The 19,463-nt window shown below is 39.9% G+C and overlaps 1 protein-coding gene across 2 annotated transcripts in view; it reads right to left on the bottom strand.

Annotated features, from left to right (window-relative positions):
* Nucleotides 1-19,463, bottom strand: part of DLG2 (discs large MAGUK scaffold protein 2) — a 1,814,300-nt gene that overhangs the window by 126,514 nt on the left and 1,668,323 nt on the right. The gene's annotated exons all lie outside the window — the stretch shown is intronic.

A 19,463-nucleotide genomic window follows, 5' to 3' on the forward strand; every position in this document is an offset into this window, starting at 1 on the left:
AAATAATTTCACAGCCCTTTTGAAAGTAAAGGGAATTGGGTTTAACGCATATATGCCAAGAGAGAGAGAATATCATGGAAGGCGGTATTACTTATTCACTGCTTCTAGGATTCTGTAGGAGACTGTGCTGTTTAATAATTTTAGCACTATAATTTTAAAAATCAGTAGCCCTGGTAACCAAGTCTACGATTGAAGCATGCTATAAAAAAGGAAACCTTGTGTGGTGGCTGGTCCTAGACAAACTGACAAGCTTTCTTCTATCCTTTTGAAACCCAAGGCATTATTTACATATACTCAGCTGCAACACAAAATCTCTTCATTAAAAGAGATTTTTACACTTATCTGTATGTAAAAATAGAAATATTTGAATAAGACTACATATTTTTCTTTTCTTGTGCCAAATTACTGGTTAGAAAATAAAATCTTAGAAATTCAGTGAATGATTTTCACTAAAGTTAACTGTGCCTCCTTGAGTGGCACTACTTGACTTCTTCTTTGTCCTCCCAAGCAGTCAGGGGCCGTGACACTGCACTGAAGGCGAGCAACGTGGGACACTGAAGGGCTTGTTTCTCAGTGGCAGTGGCAGCTGTCAAGGTGATTTAATAGCTATTCAAAGGCCTTTTTTTCCTGCTTTACAGTTCTCAAGGAGCCAATCTACCTTTAGTTACTTTCTTGGGGGGTGGGGGTGGGCAGTGGTTCCAGTGGGAAGGAAGCATGCTTTCAGAATAGCACACAGGTGTAAACAAAGGTGATAGATGCCTTTATACGCCTGACCTTGGCTACAAGCTTGGAGAAACTGTGCACATTAGACTGAAACCACAGGAGAGGGTTTATTTTCCATTTAGATCCTTATAGAGATCACAGGATTGTGCTTTTTCCAAGGCAATTTATCACGGATCCATCCATCTGTTCACCTGTCCCCTCCCAATCCCCAAGGGCAGGCACAAAGCTAGGCACTCTATATACCTATACACAGGCACTAAAGGAGAGTAATAAAGATTCAGACCTGGCTTGAATATTGGCTCTGCCACGTAGCAGCTGTGTGATGTAGGGCAGGTTTCTCAACTCTGGAGTCTTAGTTTCCTCACAGTAAAAGGGGGTCAATAATATTGCCTTATCTCCCACTGAATTAGCCTGGGGATTAAGTAAGATAAAGCGCCTAACACATACCCAGCATCTGATAAATAGTAGGCATATAAGGTAGCAGCATTCCCAGTTTAGGTATGAGAAAACTGAATTTCAGAAGAAAAGTGACGTATGTGAGATCTCAGATCTAGTAAGTGATGGTGCCACGGCTCCACCCTAAGAGTGTGAGAAACATATGTGCTCCTCACAGTAGCATTCTTCTCTTTTAACAAGCTCACAGTCTAGGGAGGAAAACAATCACGGAAGTTCGGAGTTTCCTACAATCACTGTAACTGAAGTCCTGTGAGAGGAGGGGTAGAGGTGTGGGCCAGAAAAGTTTTCTAGGAAGACTTGGTGATTGAACTGCACTTTGAGAGATCTTTGAGACGCTCTTAGATGCATGCAAAGGAGGAGAAGATAGTATTCAGATTGAGGAAAGGGCTAGTGCAAAGGCAGGGAGAAATGAAAGGGCAGGGTGCTCCCTGAAGCTACAGCCTGGGGTCTTTAGGGAAAGCGGCAGAGGGCAGTGGAGTCTGGATCAAGATGGTCTCCTCTACCTAGTAGGTGATTAGGAGCCACAAATACATTTTAAATAGAAGGATGAACTCAAGAGTTAAAATGGCTGGAAGTGAATCACACTTGAATCTTTTCCATTTTCACTTGGAAACAGAACATCTCTCCCACCAGGCAGGCTCTCTAATGTTTCCATGCCAACCGAATGCTGAGGCCTGGGATAGGCTAAGCCCTAAGGCGGGGAGTGATGTGGGTAGAGAAGAGAGGGCAGGGGAAAGGCCAGGGTCAAACTGTGGGGGTGGGCTGGAAGGAGAATGAGGGGCAGTGCACTACAGAGTGGGGAGCAGGGAGCAGCAAGAACCAGAAATGAGGACTGGGTAAACCTAGTTGTACCTAAACCTATTGCAAACCTGGTCATTACTACATACACACACATACATGTAGATACAGCATTCAAACCAGGTTTTTTGGAGCTCACCTGTACTCGAAACATTTTCAAAGGAACCTCATGCAATTTAAGAACTTCTAATCAGTTTATTTCTCATTCACTGGAAATCAAAATATGAATGTCAAAACTCTCTGATTCTCAAGAAATCTTTCCAATCTTTTCAATCTGCTTCCCAAAGTTACTTCATCCCAAAGTAGGAAGTTCTACTTTTACAGTGTTTCCAGATCGTAGTTTCAGGTTCAAGCTTGGCTTCCAACTTCTGAGTCAATTAACACTCAACATGATCAAAATTGAAAGCCATCACAGGAACCGGCTTTCCCATTAGCTGCAAGTTTGCGTTAGACTTCCATTTAAGAAATCTGAGACTTTTAAAGCTGTTGTTTTCTGGTTGATGAGGAAGTAAATAAAGTAAATAGTGGTTCTCAACAGTGCTGCACATTGGAATCACTAGGGGAGCTTTAAAAAACAGTGATGCCTGGGGACCCACCTCAGAGCTTCTGATTCAATATGTTTGGGCTGGCTTGTAGGCATCAGGGTTTTTAAGAGCTCCTTATAAGTGATACATATTTGATCTTTGTTCCTGGCCCAGAGATCCTAAACTGCTTGGGATTTCCTAAGTGATAAGAGCCATAAACGAGTCTTTTGTTATTCTTAACAAACCCCTTTAAACCACAGCCGAATTTCCATTAACGGGGTAACTTTGGAAAGCCACTAAAGATGGGAGCTGGGTGCCAGGGTAACAATGTGATTAGAGGGTTGGAAATTTCAGCCGCACTCCTGAACTCTGAGGAGAGGAGAGGGGTTGGAGGTTGAATTAATCACCAACGGCTGAGGATTTAATCAATCATGCCTACGTAATGAAGCCTCCATAAATATCCTAAATGATGGGGGTTGGGGGTTTCTGGGTTACTGAACCCAGTGGAGGTGCTGGGAGGGGGTTAGGCCAGGAGAGGGAATGGAAGCTTCACGCCCTTTCCCCATATCTTGCCCTATGTGTCTCTTCCACCTGGCTGTTCCTGGGTTTTATTGTTTTATAACAAACCAGTAATTTTCTAAGTAATTTCTTCTAAAATATTTTCGTTATTTCTCTGAGCTAGTCTAGAAAATTATCAAACCCAAGGAGGGGTTGTAGGAATCTCTGATTTATAGCCTGTTGGTTAGAAGCACAGGTGACAACTGGGATTTGTGATTTGTGTCTGAAGGGTGTGTGTGGGGAGGCAGTCTTGTGGGACTGAGCCCTTAACCTGTGGGATCTGACACTGTCTCCAGGTAGATAGTGTCAGAATTGAGTTAAATTGTAAGACACCCAGTTGGTGATGGAGAATTGGCTGGTGTTGGGAAAAAAACCACACATTTGGTGTCAGAAGTGAAGGATTAAGTGAGTAAAGAAAAACAAAATTTTTTTTCTTATAGCTCCCAAGTGATTCTAACCTGCAACCAAGGTTGAGAAACATTGAGATAAGGCAAGAAGAGGAAGCTAGTAAAATAAACCTATTTTCGAGACTTTTCTTGGTCCATCCCAGGAAAGAAAGCCAGTGTGCTGGCGACAGTGGGAGAGAGGCTGGGAGCATGACCTTCCCTGCCAGGGGCTCCCTATGCTTAAGAAATCCCTTTTAATCAAGACAGATGAATCTAAATTTAAGGTAGGATGGTGAGGTGGGTTTGGGCATCAGATTTGGATAACCTGCTAGATGGGGAATACCCTAAAGCAAAGACTGAGTTTTGATCCTTGAATCTATCTCAGTGTCTGGCACATGGGTTATCAATAGTTGGTTATGAAAGGAACGAACAGAAAAGTTTGAAGCACAAGTCTTTAAAATGAATGTTAGACCTAATTTTCACCAGACTTCTTAGCACATTCAAGAAGTCATGGGCTTGGGCAACAGCAGCTTCAGTGAAAAACAAAATAAAGCAAACAAAAAACGACGACCCAGATGCCCTCCATAATTTCAAAGTGAATTTAACAAATATTTATGGAACTTCTTTCTACTTAGACTCTATGCTAGACCCTAAGAGCCACAGACCGAGCCTTCCAGCAAAAGATTAAATTCTAGAAGCACTGACTGGTGGTTCTATTCTGATCTGTGATTAGTCCACTATTTTAAGAAGTCCTTACTTTAACCACTTTTTCATTGGCATAACATGGCTGATTTCGGTTTGAGTGGCTTAAAAAGTATAGCAATTAGTATTTTAGATGGATCATTTAGCACTTCCTGTGTTTCCAGCAGTGTTTCAAATAAATAAATTCCAAAGGGCACTATTTCCCAAATTTGCTTCATCCTCAGTAGCACCTGGAATGCTTGCTTAAATCCTGATTTCTGGGGGCTATTCATTACTACGCAAACACTGTCGCAGAGGGTCTGCCGGTCTTTGGAGTACCTTATCCTGCCAAGTCCTGATTGCAGCATTTTCACAGGTGACATGATGAAGTTGGGGGAGGGAGAAGAGAAGGAATTAGGACATAACAAACACTGTGTCTCTTTCGTGACCCTTTTCAAGACAATCAACACTTTTGTTGCATTTAATACTTGCAACAACCTTTTAAAATGGATAATATTATTCCTATTCTACATTAAGCAATGCGATTCCAAAGGTAATCTCTCTCTTCTATCACCATAGGGTAATTTTATGTTTTTTGAATGTTATACAGATGGAATCATATTGTGGCAGACAGAATAATGGCGCCCCCAAAGATGGCCATGCCCCAATCCTGAAATCTGTGAATATGTTACAGTCATGCAACAACGGGGACATGTTCTGAGAAATGTGTCGTTAGGTGTTGTTGTCATTGTGTGAACATCATAGGAGTGTACTTACACAAACCTAGATGGTACAGCCCACTACACACCTAGGCTACATGGTACTAATCTTATGGGACCACCATTGAGTGTATAGTGCATCATTGACCAAAATGTCCTTATGTGGTGCGTGACTATACTTCCATGGCAGAAGGAACTTTGCAGATGTGATTAAGGGTAAGGACCTTGAAGTGGGGAGATTATTCTGGATTATGTGGGTGGGCCCAAACTAATCAGGAGTATCTTTAAAAGCAGAGAATATTTCCTGAATAGGTGAGAGAGATACAAGTGAGGAGTTGACTCAAAGTTCTTGGCTTTTAATATGGAGGAAAAGGGCCACTAGCCATGGAATGTGGCAGGCTCTAAAAGATGGGAATGCTCTCAGCTGACAGCTAGCAAAAAAGTGGAGACTTTTGTCCTATCACTGTAAGGAACTGAATTCTGCCAACGACCCAAATAACCAAGAATTGAATCCTCACCGAGAACCTTCAGAAAAGAATGCAGCCTGCTGATACTTTGATTTTAGTCTAGTGAAACTCTTAATGGACTTCTACTCTGCAGAACTGTAAGATAATAAATTCATGGGGGGTTCTTTTTGGATTTTTTTACTGAGGAAGATTGGCCCTGAGTTAACCTCTGCTGCCAATCTTCCTCTTTTTGCTTGAGGAAGATTGTCTCTGAGCTAATATCTGTGCCAATCTTCCTCTATTTTGTATATGGAACACTGCCACAGTATGGCTTGATGAGCAGTGTGTAGGTCCGTGCTCAGGATCCAAACCCATGAACTCTGGGCTGCCAAAGTGGAGTGTGCAAACCTAACCACTACACCAGCAGGTCAGTCCCAAATTTGTGTTTTTTTAAGCCGCTAAATGTGTGGTAATTTGTTACAACAGCATAGAAAACTAATACACATCTAGTATTTTGTGTGTTTGGCCTCTTTCACAAAATATTAAATTTTCAAGAATCCTATGTGCTGTTGCACATAGCAGCTGTTCATTTTCTTTGCTGTATAGTATTCCCTTGTGTAAAGATATCACAACTTATTTACCTACTCTATTGTTGATAGTAATTTGGGTTATTTCCAGGTTTAGGCTATTAAGACAATGCTACTGTGAACATTCTTGCATGTATTTTTGTTGAACATACATAAATATTTCTGTTGTGTATACACCTAGGGGCCAATTATAGGATGTAATACATTCAACAAAAGTAAACACTGACAAACAGTCTTCCAGTGTGGTCATACCAATTTGCCTCCCATGAGCAACATATGAGAATCTCCACTTGCTCACTAACACTTCCAATGAATACTCTTTTTAATTTTAGTCATTCTGGTGGGTAGATAGTGGCACTGGGATTGAATTTGCATGTTCCCGATGAGCAAAGAAGTAAATACCATTTCATACATTGACTGACCATTTACATATCTCCTTTCATGAAATACCTGTTCAAGTCTTTGGCCATTTAAAAAAATTTGGTCTTTATCTTTTTCTTAACAACTTGTGGCAGTTCTTTACATATTCTGACCATAATTCCTTTTCCAGATCTCTGCATTACAAATCTTTTCTTACTCTCTGTCTTATACTTTTATTCTACTCATGATGTCTTTTGATGAACAGTTTTTATTTTAATGCAGTTTAATTTATCAATATTTTCCTTTATGGTTGGTGCATTTTGTGCCTATATTACCCTTTCTATACATCACCGGATCCACTTTGTTAATACTTTATTTTGGATTTTTGATTTTATGTTTATGAGAGAGATTGGACTATAAATTTCTTTTCTTTGAGTGACCACGTCATATTTTGGTAACAGGGTGATGTTAACATTGAAAAAGCTAAGAAGTCTCCTGTCTTTTGTAATTTCTGGAAGATTTTGTGTAAGATGCTAGGTGATTTATAAACATTATTCTTCACAAAATCTTTTGAGGTGTATACTTATTGTCCTCATTTTATAGAAGAAGCTGACGCCCAGAGGGAGAGGAAATGAATTGCCAAGGTTATGACAAGCAATAAGTGGCAGAGCCAGGATTCAAATCCGGGTACTTCTGACTCCAATTCCCAGGTTTTTTCCCTACTCCACTATGCTGTGAATTCATGAGTGAATGGCTGAGTGAGTTGGTATTCCAGAGGAGCTAGTGTTTCATTCTATGACAGTGCCTAATTACTTCCTGTGGAGAGGAAATACACTGCCAAAGATGACCCTCCCTGAAAAAGTTTTATTTTTGGAACCCATCATATTTGGTCTCTTAAATCTCCTCTATTTCCTACCCCCCTCCTATTGTCACATCCTGGAGCAGAGTCTGGATTCAGAATAATATAGTATTATTTTCATCTGCTTTTTCCAACTAGCTGTAGCTGCATCCTTGAGGGCATATCTGACCCATCTTTTCACTCCTGACAGCATCCTACATAGTATTTGATAATTAATAGTTACTCAAGAAAAACTTAAACCCATATCCTTTCCATTATATCATACTTGCTGTAGGTTAGTCAGAAGGCCTTGCAATCCTCCCATCCTGTATGCAGTGGCCTGTGGCAGAAAATCCTCATGCCTCTTTGCTCAGGATGCTTGGCCAATGAAGGGTGTGACCCTATGGTTCAAATTTCAGCCATCATAACTCCATGTCAAGAATCCACTCACTCACCATCTTTAAGCTCCTCATTTATTATCGAGGGAGATGCACTATACATTAAATGACTATATTTTCTATCATAAAACTTATAGGACTTTCTGTAACAATTATAAGTACCAAAAGGATTATGGGAGCGTATATGAAATCAAGCATATCCAAGAAAGTGTGGTATTTCCAGAACTTTGGACAAGGCTAAGAGCAAGGATTCGGCATCAGACAGAACTGAGTTATATTTGTTCTCCTTCTTTGCTGTTAACTTTGGGCAGTAACTATTTAACCTTGCTTTCATTAACTGTAAAATGGGGAAAATAATGATACTCCCTTGTAGGTATTATGAAATTTAAATTCTCATCACCATCTCCGTGTCCTTAGGATACCTGACTTCATTATATAACCAAGGACTCACGAGATTTTAGTGTGTTGTGGAGGTGGGAGTGGTATGGGGGTATCCATTTATGAGGGAAGAGGCAGGAACACGGAATCTTAGGAAAGGAGAAAATTGTCATCATCCTATAAAGAGCCAACAATGGGGTTCATTCAACTTAGACCTTTTAGAAAGTGGGGAAACTCTCCACTGACCTGGATTCACAGCAACTGGAAACACAGAGACCCCTTCCAGATGACTAACTCAGAGCCCTTCTTACCAGGAAGAGAGGGATGAAACAGTTTAGAACCCACTGGAACTGGTTTAAGAGCTTTGTCTAGAGAGTAAAAATTACAAAGTTAGTTTACACGAGAATTTATATTTTTATAATAGAAGTCACTAGAAGCTACCAAATATCCTGCTTATTATAAAGTTCTATTCATTTCACATCACATTTTCCCATTATTTTACCCACGGAATCAGATTTTTTAAAAAAGTATGAGATCTTGCATCTAAACCACCAAATCTGCATTTTTAAGAAAATTAAGGGGGAAAAAGCCCATGAAGTAGGCAATCTGGTCTGAAACAAAACAGCATGCACATGTTTTAAAATACAACGGAAGATACTATAAGGTGGTGACATCTTTTGAAAGAGTCTGTTTATAAAATGAAGAACGACATAAACACAAAATAAATGAAAGTATGATTTTAAAAATAATGAGAAATAATTTTGATGATTAAAAGCTCCTTCTTACCTTTTAAAAAGCATCACTAAAAAGCATCAATTTACCATAGAGGAGGTAAATTGAAAAATTTACCTACTTATTGAAAAAATGGTATAAAAGATGAAGAAAGTGCATGAGAAAAAAGAAAATCTAAAAGATGGCTTTCTTTGTCAAGAAAGAACAAAGCTTAAAAATGCATCCCAAGTATTTTAGAATCATTTAGAACCAAAAACTTTAGGATTAAGAATTAAACAATTTAGCCATCACAATGTTTGCCTTAATTTTTCTAGCTATCAGGTAGGTTTCTATGGATCGAAGAAATAGGGAGATGCATCTGGTGAGGTTCTAAAAACTTAAATTTTAAAACTTGGGGTACTTTTCCTGATGCTCAGATTATGTTTTCAATTTCCTTTTGGCATTAAAATGCTTTTTCTTATATAAAATGATGGTAATAATAAAGAGAAATCAATGAAAAATACATAATATAATTTGTCTATGTTTGTATTATTTTTAGAATTCTTGCTTGGTGAAGTTAAGTTGTCAATCCCATGTCAGGCCCCTGATTTTTTTTCATTCTAATGTTGCTGGTCAGGGAAATCTACAAGTCTTGCAGCCTCTGCACTTAGGAAGTGACACATGGAAAGGACACCAACACCTAACGGGTTCCAGTAATTTCCAAAGTCCTCCGAGGCACTTCTATATATACGTATAGTTTTTAAATTTAGACCTGAGGAGCAAAGGGAGGAGGCAGAAACTTTTGCAGAACAGGGAGACTAAAGTGCACTGCAAGTGCCAACTAAATGTGAAATAAGGACGCTACTTAGCTTGCGAAAGATTTGCTTCAGTGGAGTGAGATGACGCAAAGCTCAGAGCAAGTGGGAATTTAAAGTTTCTGAAGCACTAAGAGGGCTGAAAGATAATGTTTCTACATATTATAAATGCAGGCATATGGATAATTTATATAAAGTACTCTTTTAGGTCAAAGACAAAGCTTGGATCCTTGAAAATGTTCCCAATACTGACTTTGTGTTTCCCACACTTACTATACTACATACTAAGGAAAACGCACATGCTTTCAGTTTTGCACAAAATGTCCTAAACCAGGTGTCAGCAGGACTGGCATCATGGGTGTGGGACTGTGTGGTTGCACAGGGTCCCATACTTAGTATTATGTTCTGCTCTCACTGTTGTGATATTCTAATGTTTGAACAAGGAGCGCTACATTTTCATTTTGCACTGGGCCCCACAAATTGTGTAGCTGGTTGTGGGTGTCAGGCTGCATGTTCCCCCATGTGTGGGGTACTATGTATGACAGGATCTTCAAATGTGCTCTTTGATGTGGAGCTTTGTATGTGTACAGCTACGCAGGCTGCAGACTCTGTCTTGGCAGAAAAGGGGCAGAAAATTTGTTCATACTCTTGTAACAGTCGCAGCTCAGTGGGGACTTGCTCAATTTAATCACAAATCTACATGCTCTGGGCATCTTCAAATTAGATTACAGGATCTAAAGTGACTGTATGATATTTAGTTACTCATTCAACATTTAATAATGCATAAGTAGTTCTATAAAAATCATGTACTATGTACCATGGCAGTTGACAAAACAGGAGCCAAACACTAGAAAAAGATACATGTGAGTTGTGCTTACACATCTTCAAAGAAAGTGGACTGAAGCTAGGGCTTGGTACTACTTTATAACTGGAGAAAAGAATAGACGGATTAATACTCTGAGCCTCAGATTACTCATCTGAAAAGCATAGGAAAATAATACCTACTTAACACACATATTGTATCAAATCAAATAAAATATATGAAAGCCCTTCAATAAGCCACATGGCACTGTAGGTAGGGGCATAGGACAGCATGCTTAGGTTCTAGCAACAGTTTAACCTCTTAGGGGTAAATTGCAAACCTGGCCTCTATTTTCTCTTCTCTACAATAAGGATAAAAATAGCATCTATCTCATAGGCTTTTTGGGAGAATGAAATAAAAAAATCCACATAAGGTGTTTAGTAAGCTGCTTGACACAGAATAGGATGCAATTCTGATTTATTATTTTATTATTTATTATTTTTAATATTTTTCAGTTCATTATTATTACTATTAAGTATTTTAAAAGTACTTGTGAATGTTTGTTATTGTGACTGTTCTTATTGATTTATAATAAAAAGGAAAATGGATTTGAAGTCTAACCTATGTTAAATATGGCATTTGTTTGGCTAAATGAGTTAAAAAAAACACAGTCTGAGATGATTATCACTACTGAACGGGACGGCCTACTCATCCAATCAAGAAGGGCCAAGGACCTTTGTTAGGCAGGGAACCATTTGCAAGCCATGAGGTAATTAAGTAACATTTTAATTAAAGTTCAATGCTCTCCAATCTAGTGACATCCATACTTCATTCACTTGACTGATTCAGCAGTTACCATACACCAGACTGTGCAGATACAGGCTGTAACCAGGCCAATCTCCATCCAAGAGGTGCTCACTCTCCAGTGCAGGGGACAGGTAAGTCAGCAGGCAGGAAGAGCAGAGGGGGTGAAGGTTAGAAGAGAGTTTATGTGGTGCAGAGGAACCCAGAGGAGCAGGTGCTTAACTCTGTCATTGATGGTTCTCCTAGTACCTTGTTCTGTTTAATCATCATCTTCAATTACTATTCAAAAAGTTCATTCAACAAGTATTTAAAGAATTCCTATCATGTGTGACAGGCGCTGCTTCAAATGCTGAGATTAAAAGACAAATGTCTTGGGTTTATTCCCCTGCTTCTAACCTAATCTCATGATTTAGGGTGAGGATTTCCTCAATTTTTCCATGCCCCTTCCACCACCTGTTCTTTCCTGTGAGTATTCTGTGTCCCACCTTTTATTGTTCTTCTCTCTTTTCTAGCTAGTGCTGTCCGGTTTGTTCTAAGAAGTAGTAATTTTTGGGCTAAGAAGCTAAGTACCCTCTGGAGATATGAGATTTCTAGAAATATGATTACCAAGGGGTGAGGGGTGAGGAGCAGAAGTGAGGTTGGCAGAGTGACCTGACCCTTGAGTGCCTTAAGGGCAGAAAAGATGCTGTATTAATTTTTTTTTACCCCCAGGGCATGGTACCATATAAGGTGGATGGTTATGGCTCAGAAAAGGTTTTTTGGATGAATGAATGAGTGAGCGAGTGAACGAATGAGGGTCCACTATTAATAAAAATGACATCCGGATTCTAGAACTTGGGATAGAGGGATAGAGGAAAAATGTGATGGTCAATGGAAGGGTCACCCATAGTACTTTTGTCCCTCTTCCTATAGAAATCTAAAAGTTAAAAACCTTTGTAAAATCAGGGCCAGCCTATGATTTCAGGGGAAGGAGAAAACTCCCCCGGATCCCCAACGACTCCTCCTCCTTTCTATTTCTGGCGTAAAATTAGCTGCCTGAAGACAAAGCCTTTTATTCCACAATTATGGATGCAATTAAAAATGCAAATGCCTGAAAGAGTGAGCATAATGCTAATGAGTCTCAGAGTAGAAATGAAGAATCAAAATCTATTCTGCTTCAAAGGAGGCACCAGTTTAGGAGGCAGGCTCTGAGCACTTAAAGAGGCAAGGGAGCTCCCCTTTACCTATTGAGTCCCATCTGGCAGGCTCTCTCATAGACAGCTTAGCTTACTCCTAACAGCAAGCCTGTGAACTAGGTATTATGTCCATCTTATACATGAGAAACTCAAGTTTTAGCAATCAGCAAGCTGTGAAGTCTGGACCAGAAGCCAGGTCTATCTGGAGGAAGTCAGCACAAAGTAGAAACCAAAGAGAAAGTCTATCAGTATGAATTTAATCTGTGTCCGTAGGATTAACTTCATCTTCCCTGTACTGTAATACAATGAGTTTGGGTTTCAGTGACAGACACACTGGGGTAAAGAATATGGCTTGGCCACATAGTAAGTACATTATTTTTAAACCTCTTTTGCCTTCTACAAGGTTCCTCCCCTGTAGAATGGGGCTAATAATCTTATCTGTGTCAGAGCACTGTGTAATGTTTAAATGAAGTCAGGAGTAAGGCACTGGCACAAAAGCTCTGGCCCCTCCAAGTGGTTCAGGCTGCTCATCCTGACTTTGCAAGGTCCTCTCCAGATCTCTCCTGGTTTCCCAAATCTAGACTTTCTCCAGACTTTCTGCCTCATCCTGTTAAGCTGTTTCAGGTACTTTATCATGTCTCCCCCAGTAAGATTTTAAGAGTGATAAGAAGCTGAATCCAAGGTGCTCCGATATATCCTATTTCTGAATGAATAAATGATGATTTTGCTAAATAAGAATATATGAGCAAATGAATGAGAGGCAATAAAAATGCCACTTCAGCCAGCCCTGTGCCAAGCACTGGGTGGAGGGTGTACAGAGCTGATTGTAACATGTCCTCTGGGGAGAGCTGCTAAGAAAATGTTGGGTCCAAGGTTGGGGGAAAAAAGAAAAAATCTGACTTGTAATAAAGTCCACAGATTTCTTGGCTTTGTCTTAAATGTCCTTGAGAAACCCATAGCCAAGTGAAGCTGAAAGCAGCTTTGCACTGCAGCAAAGTCCCCTGACAGGCTCCATTCCACATTCTTCCTTACCACCCCCAGGTTACTGACCAGCAGTACAGTGGGGCAGGAAATGGCGTGGAAGGATATGCAACTGTTTAAAGAAAAAAAAAATACCAGAGTCTCTTCCTTACTTATATGATGATGTAACTTTCCTGTCCCACCAAAATCAATCAGGTGAAAATCTCCTTCCTCTAGAGCAAAAACCCATCAGGATGAAGAATCCTGGATGGGATGTATTTCCTCAAGACTGCCTTCAAAGTAATTTCCAGCTTTATGTTCCTAGAACAGGAAGACTAAAGATGCTGAGAATGAGATACAGGATGAGGGGCCCTGCCCCTACCCCAAGTCCTCTCACTAAGAGGATGTAGGCTGTGCGTGCTTGTCTAAATCTGGTATTGAATTAGGCCCCAGTTTGAAGAAGGTCATAGAGTTCAGCAGGCAAATGAAGCAGCCTGAAAGGCCTTGAAGTGCCAGATGTGCCCTGGAAATCCCAGTCCAAGTTGGTAGTGCCTGTGTCCTTAGGACATGACCAGACTCCAGGCACTTGGTGGCAGCCCGGCTGGTACTGGACTTCCATGGGATTGATTGCTCAAAGATCTTGGCTCATATTTTAACTTTTTTCTTTCACATCTGTATAGGAAAGAGAGTAGGAATTAATTCATTCAACAAATATTTACTAAGGAGACTTCTTTATGTGAAGCACTGTGGCATAAGGCACTAAGGATATAATAAAAGTAAGACATTAACTGGGATTTGCGGGTCCAGTATTGAATGATGTTTCCATTTCAAGGAGCTTTCCCATGAAGCCTTGATAAAGACCAGAATCATCACTATTTTAACAGATGAGTTTTAAATACCAGTGGACTTCTGGGTAGATTTCACTGTAGGAAGACTTATAGGCAAGATTAAAATAGGATAATAGTTGCAAGGCATATACCACATGAGGTATCAGGAAACGATAGCCACAATAATGATCTGCACAGTGTTTGAATTGCCTACGGACATGGCTTAGGAGAATCCTGAGGGAAGGGGGTCTATGTTCTTATTCATCTCTGTATCCTTAACATCTACTGCAGACCAGTACACTGTAAGTAAGTATATAAAACTATATTTGTTGAATGAAAGAATCAATGCGCTGAAAAATCAGTGTATGAATGACTTAGGTCAAACAATGGGGCAGGAAGAAGACCTAAGCGCACTTATCATATTATAGCCTTTGAAGCAAAAACTGTCTTAGAAAGCAAGTTTGAGTGACCAGTTTCAAATGTGGACTTAGAACCCCTGTAAAAAGAAATAAGTCCTTTAAATTCAGAACAGAAAACTGTGAGCAGAGGGCCTGGAGGGAGTAAAGAATACAGAGGGAAAGTGGAAGAAATCATGGGGTTAGGGACATGGAGGGCTTATTATGAAGAACTGGAAGGGGAAGCTGTAAACGAAGTGACTCTTTCTTCTTATCTATGTCTCCAACTGACTTCTTTTCAGATCCTGCCTCTCGGTAGACTCTTGTGGGAGATGAGAAATGTCTGAGGAGTTGAGAGACGTGGGCATTCTGGAGCCGTGGCATCCTGGCCTTCCGCTTCAGCTCTCATGGGGTCTAGAGGAGTGAAAGTGTGAACGGTTGCGCCAGGAGGTCTGTCCTCCTTCCCTTGCTGAAGGAAAGCAAAGGGACAAGGAGGGTCATGCCACTGCTGGGAAAACAGTTATTCACAAACAATTCTACAGTCTTTCTGTCCTGTAGGGGAAAGGTTGTCTTTCTAATAAATGATAAATATCACCAACACTTATCAATTACTTCCCCTGTGCAGGCATTTAAATTCACTGTTTTATTTAATCATTGTAAGCACTTTATGGTATCCTATTACTATTCCCATTTCAGAAATAAAGAAGCTAAGTCCAGAGAGACTGACTTGTCCAAGATCACTGAGCTAGTAAGAGGCAGAACCACGATTCAATGTTTGTCTGTCTGGCAGAATCTAGCAACTGTACTCTTAAATACTGCTCTCTACTGGTTCTCTACACACAGGATGCAAACTCAGGTACAGTTTAGCTCTGTGATCTTGGGTCAACTATTTAACTTCCCTGAATCTCAGTTTCTCCCTCTGTAGAATGGAGGAAATATCCCGTGACTGTTTGGGTTGTTGGGAGAATCATATGCGGAAAAGTACGTAGAATACTATTAGCATAATGGGTGACCCATAGAAGGTGCCAGCAAATGCTTCCCTTCATTTCCACTTCCTCATCTATACCAGGGATAACCGCCCTCCAAGCTGGCTGGAACATCAAGGGTCTGGGGACCCCAAAGATGCTAAAGGTAGTTTGATGAAGATACGCCCTCTTGCCTATCTATGTGCTGTTATCTGCCTGGAATATCCTTGTTTGCTCCATCTGCGAGCTGTAGATTATAACCCATTACTGAGTTATTAAATCAAGTTAACGAGTTGTGACCTTCATTTTTTTAAAAAAGGAAACAGAATGGAAGATAAAGTATACTGTATATAAAAAGTATTAGTACAATTTAATGAAAATTTTCTTTCAAGTTTATGTGTGTATGTATCTACTGGGTCATAACGAAGAATATATTTCTTGCTTTGAGTAAAAAGACATGAAGGCCTTTGGGTAAACTTGTATAAAATCCTCAAGAATCAATTCAGATATCCTTGCATTAGGAAGCAATAAATGTTCCAGGCCTTTCTAGAGCTAACTTTTCACATCACACTGCATTGTAATTGTTTTCCCCTCTTCTGTCTCCCCCACTAGATGTGAGTTTCTTGCAGACAGAAAACATGACTTTTACTGCTGTGTCCTCAGTGTCCATTACAGGTCCCAGCACAGAATATATACGCAAAAGATGCTTGAGGAATGCATAAATAAATCATAGAAACTGACTTTTAAACCCAAATTCACAACAGAGAGGTTATTCACTTGAACTCTCAAAAACAATATCTTTGTTAACAAATAAACACGGGCCAAGTTTCTCTTTCACATTCTTTCACATCCCATTGGAAGACTTATCTGCTTCTCTTTCTTGTCTTCCCATTCTCCCAGTGTCCTGGGTGCTCCTGCTTTCTTTCATCAAAAGGAAGGATCTTTCCTTAGCTATTTGCACTTTTGTCTGATTTTAATCCCCTCTCTCTCTGACCTTTCTCAGCAGCAGTTGGATATAAAGGTGCATTCCTATTACTAGTAGGGAAAGCCTTGTTCTGTTACAGGGATGCTGATAGATAAGAAGGACAGTGCATATTTTAGAGGCAGGGAGACCTCAGTCTGCACATGTGGAGGGCCTCAAAGCACACACAACAAAATCCATATTCCAGTGGTTCAGGAGCTCACGTCCATCTACATCTGAAGAATTCATAATGTACTTGTGGAGCATTTTGAAAAATATTTTATTCAAATTTTTAACAGTTTATTTACTTTTAAGGTTCTACAACTATATATGTTTCACAATGCAGGAAATACACAATACAAACAGCCCATGAAATCAAATATATCCAAACCATTCACAAAGAACATGCACAGAATTATCATTAGCAACAATCAACTCCATTTGTACAGCACCACCAAAGCACTTTAAGCACCTTACACAAAAGATTAAAAGAAGGAAAATAATTACAACTAGATTGGGAAATAGAGAGGGTTGGCTCAAGTTTAAAACACTGCCTGGCTCCAATATGCTAGTTCCCTCCCCCTGCTTTCAACACTTTCAGACAAACAAATTGCTATCACCTGGGAGGATCATTTCTAGTAGGGCAATGAGGCCAGCTTCTGCATGCTGCTGAGAACATGCAGCCTCTCGGACACGGCCAGGGCAGGGCTAGGGTAGGGCGTGTGACTGTGTGTGTGTCTGTGTGTGTAGAGGGAAGAGGAGGTAAATCTAAGGGGAAGGGTGGTTTTGTGGTGCAGACAAATATTCTAAGTCAGCTAAATTGTTTATCACAGAACAAAGAGATTGCTTGCTTTCTCATTTACGTTTTGGCTTCATGGAAAAATGCGAATACTACTAAAGAAATCCCATATGTCCTACAGCACAGTTTATCCTGTGTAAAAACCCCAAAGAGGTTTATGTTTGAATTTCTCCTCTTGGCTAACCTATTCCTTAATCTAAGAGTCCAGGCTGTGCTGGTGAAGCAGATTGGGAATCATAGCTAACTCGCGTTAACAGCTGATACCACGTAAACTGAGCCCTTGGGAGGTGGCGTGGTGCAGGGAGAAGGGAGGTAGGAGAGCTGACTCTGGTACCAAACAGCTGTGGGGTCCCAGGCAAATCTTTGCCTTCCTGGGGCCTCAGTTTCCTCTTCTATAAATTAAACAGTGGACCTAGTGCTAGCTAAGGTTCCTTCCAGCCGTAGAATTGCGTAAAGCTAAGCAGAATGAAGAAAACTCCAGGATGTCATTCTCAGATTGAAGCGACATGCTTATCATCTGATATTTATATACTTGGAGAAACCCTGCTACTCATTTATTCTGAGAGAGCAACTGGTTGACTTCCTAAAATAAGCCCAACCAACTGGCGCTAGCCCTATCCAAGTGCTCCAGATAAAGTAGGCATCTCTATGAAAATCCTATAGCCAAAATTTGCGTAAAAAAACCCCAAAACAACAAAGGTACAAACTTACTGAATCATTTTTAGTAAGGATTCCCCTTAGGTCTTTCTTGTTCATTGCATTTTATTGTTTTTTTTTTTGTTTGCAGGGGTGGGGGTGTCTGTTTTGTCACATTGCATGAGGACAAGGCCAGAGGCTCTTGTAAGTTCTCTCTGATTTTACTCCATGCACGGCCTACATCTCTTCTAGTTCTGTGCTTCTAACAGTCATTTAGACGCTGAGGTCAGCCCTCTAGGTCTGAAATAAGTATTAATAATTGAACATTGGAAACCAAATACTGTGTTTGTAGATCTCATTTTGTAAATGAGAAATCACCTGGAGAATTTCCCATGAAGCATCAGCTACTTTTGAGCCTCGTTTGAAAGCAGTTCCTCCTTTCAATACAACCTCCAACTGTTAGAATAACAAACTAATATTCTCTATTGACTTGTCTTCGTCTCTTTTGTATGTTGTACTTTTATTTATCATTTTAGAGAATAAAGATTTGAGTCTGATGAACACTACTCTTTTAAATAAATCTATTAGTTTTATGTAATATCATATCACTTCATTTAATTTTGCTAATCTTCTACAACTAATTAAAGGACTAAGCTATTACCAATATATTTTCAGCAAACTTCTTCTAGTACATTAACGTTTTTATGCATTCTATTTTTAACAAGATATCAAAAATATGGTAATTTTTCCTCCCAGTTTTATTCTATATACCATTTCATTTTCATTAACTGATTTATCTCTATCCTATTAACCTAATTTGATTTTCCCAATTTGCCACCCAAGACTAAAACATTTCAAGATTAAAATATATTTTGTATCACAAAGACCAGCAATGAAAACACAAGAAAGGAGAACAGAAATAGCCACTTCCCTCATATTTGTGACATCACTGCAAGACATGTTCTAGGGTGATTCTCAATAGTTCCTTTCACAGATTACACTGAAGTGTATCAAAATAATCTTCCAAAATGCAGTTGAAAAAATGTGGAACATTAATATTCTGATTTTTTTTTAATTTAAAATCTCAGGGCTTCTGAGGTACTGGAACTCCCTGGAATAAGAAGGGACTCTATGCTTGTCAGAGTGGACAGCAAATCAAGGCCCTCGAGAACCTGCCGCCTTCTGGAATCCTGCTCCCTTCTTGGCCCTGCTGTGCCTACCTAATACACACAAAAGATAACTTTATAGCCAAAGTGGAATCAACAGGACAAGTCAATTCAAGGACAGAGTTTAGTATCTATAACATGCACCTCATGCCAGGAAAAAACAGTGAAATTTCAGGTGAGGAGGACATGACCTCAGGTGGGAGTCAGACCAGATTCTGGGGCACAGTGGTCAGAGGAGAACACAGTGAGGATGGGCATGGTTCACTCTCCATTGGATTCATTTTGATCATTAATTGGGCATCACTTTCCCCCTGTGGCCGTTGGTATTCATATTAATTTTAAAGCACAGTCAGCACTGATGAAGTATATTTTGGAAGGAATATAGGAGGCCTATGCCAAGAAGAGGTGCATGTGATAGTTCAGTGATGATGGATCTTACTCAGGAGTTAACTATGGGGATGAAGGACTGGAAGGCATTTCAAGTTCAATCAATCATTTTTTTTCTGGTAAATTAATGAGTTTTGTCAGGCAAGGAATAAGTAATGTTTGTGGTCTGAGAAACTATTGGTAATGAGATGCCACAAAGAAAGTCCTT

The sequence above is a fragment of the Equus quagga genome, chromosome 14, assembly GCF_021613505.1.
Source record: "Equus quagga isolate Etosha38 chromosome 14, UCLA_HA_Equagga_1.0, whole genome shotgun sequence".
NCBI lineage: Eukaryota > Metazoa > Chordata > Mammalia > Perissodactyla > Equidae > Equus > Equus quagga.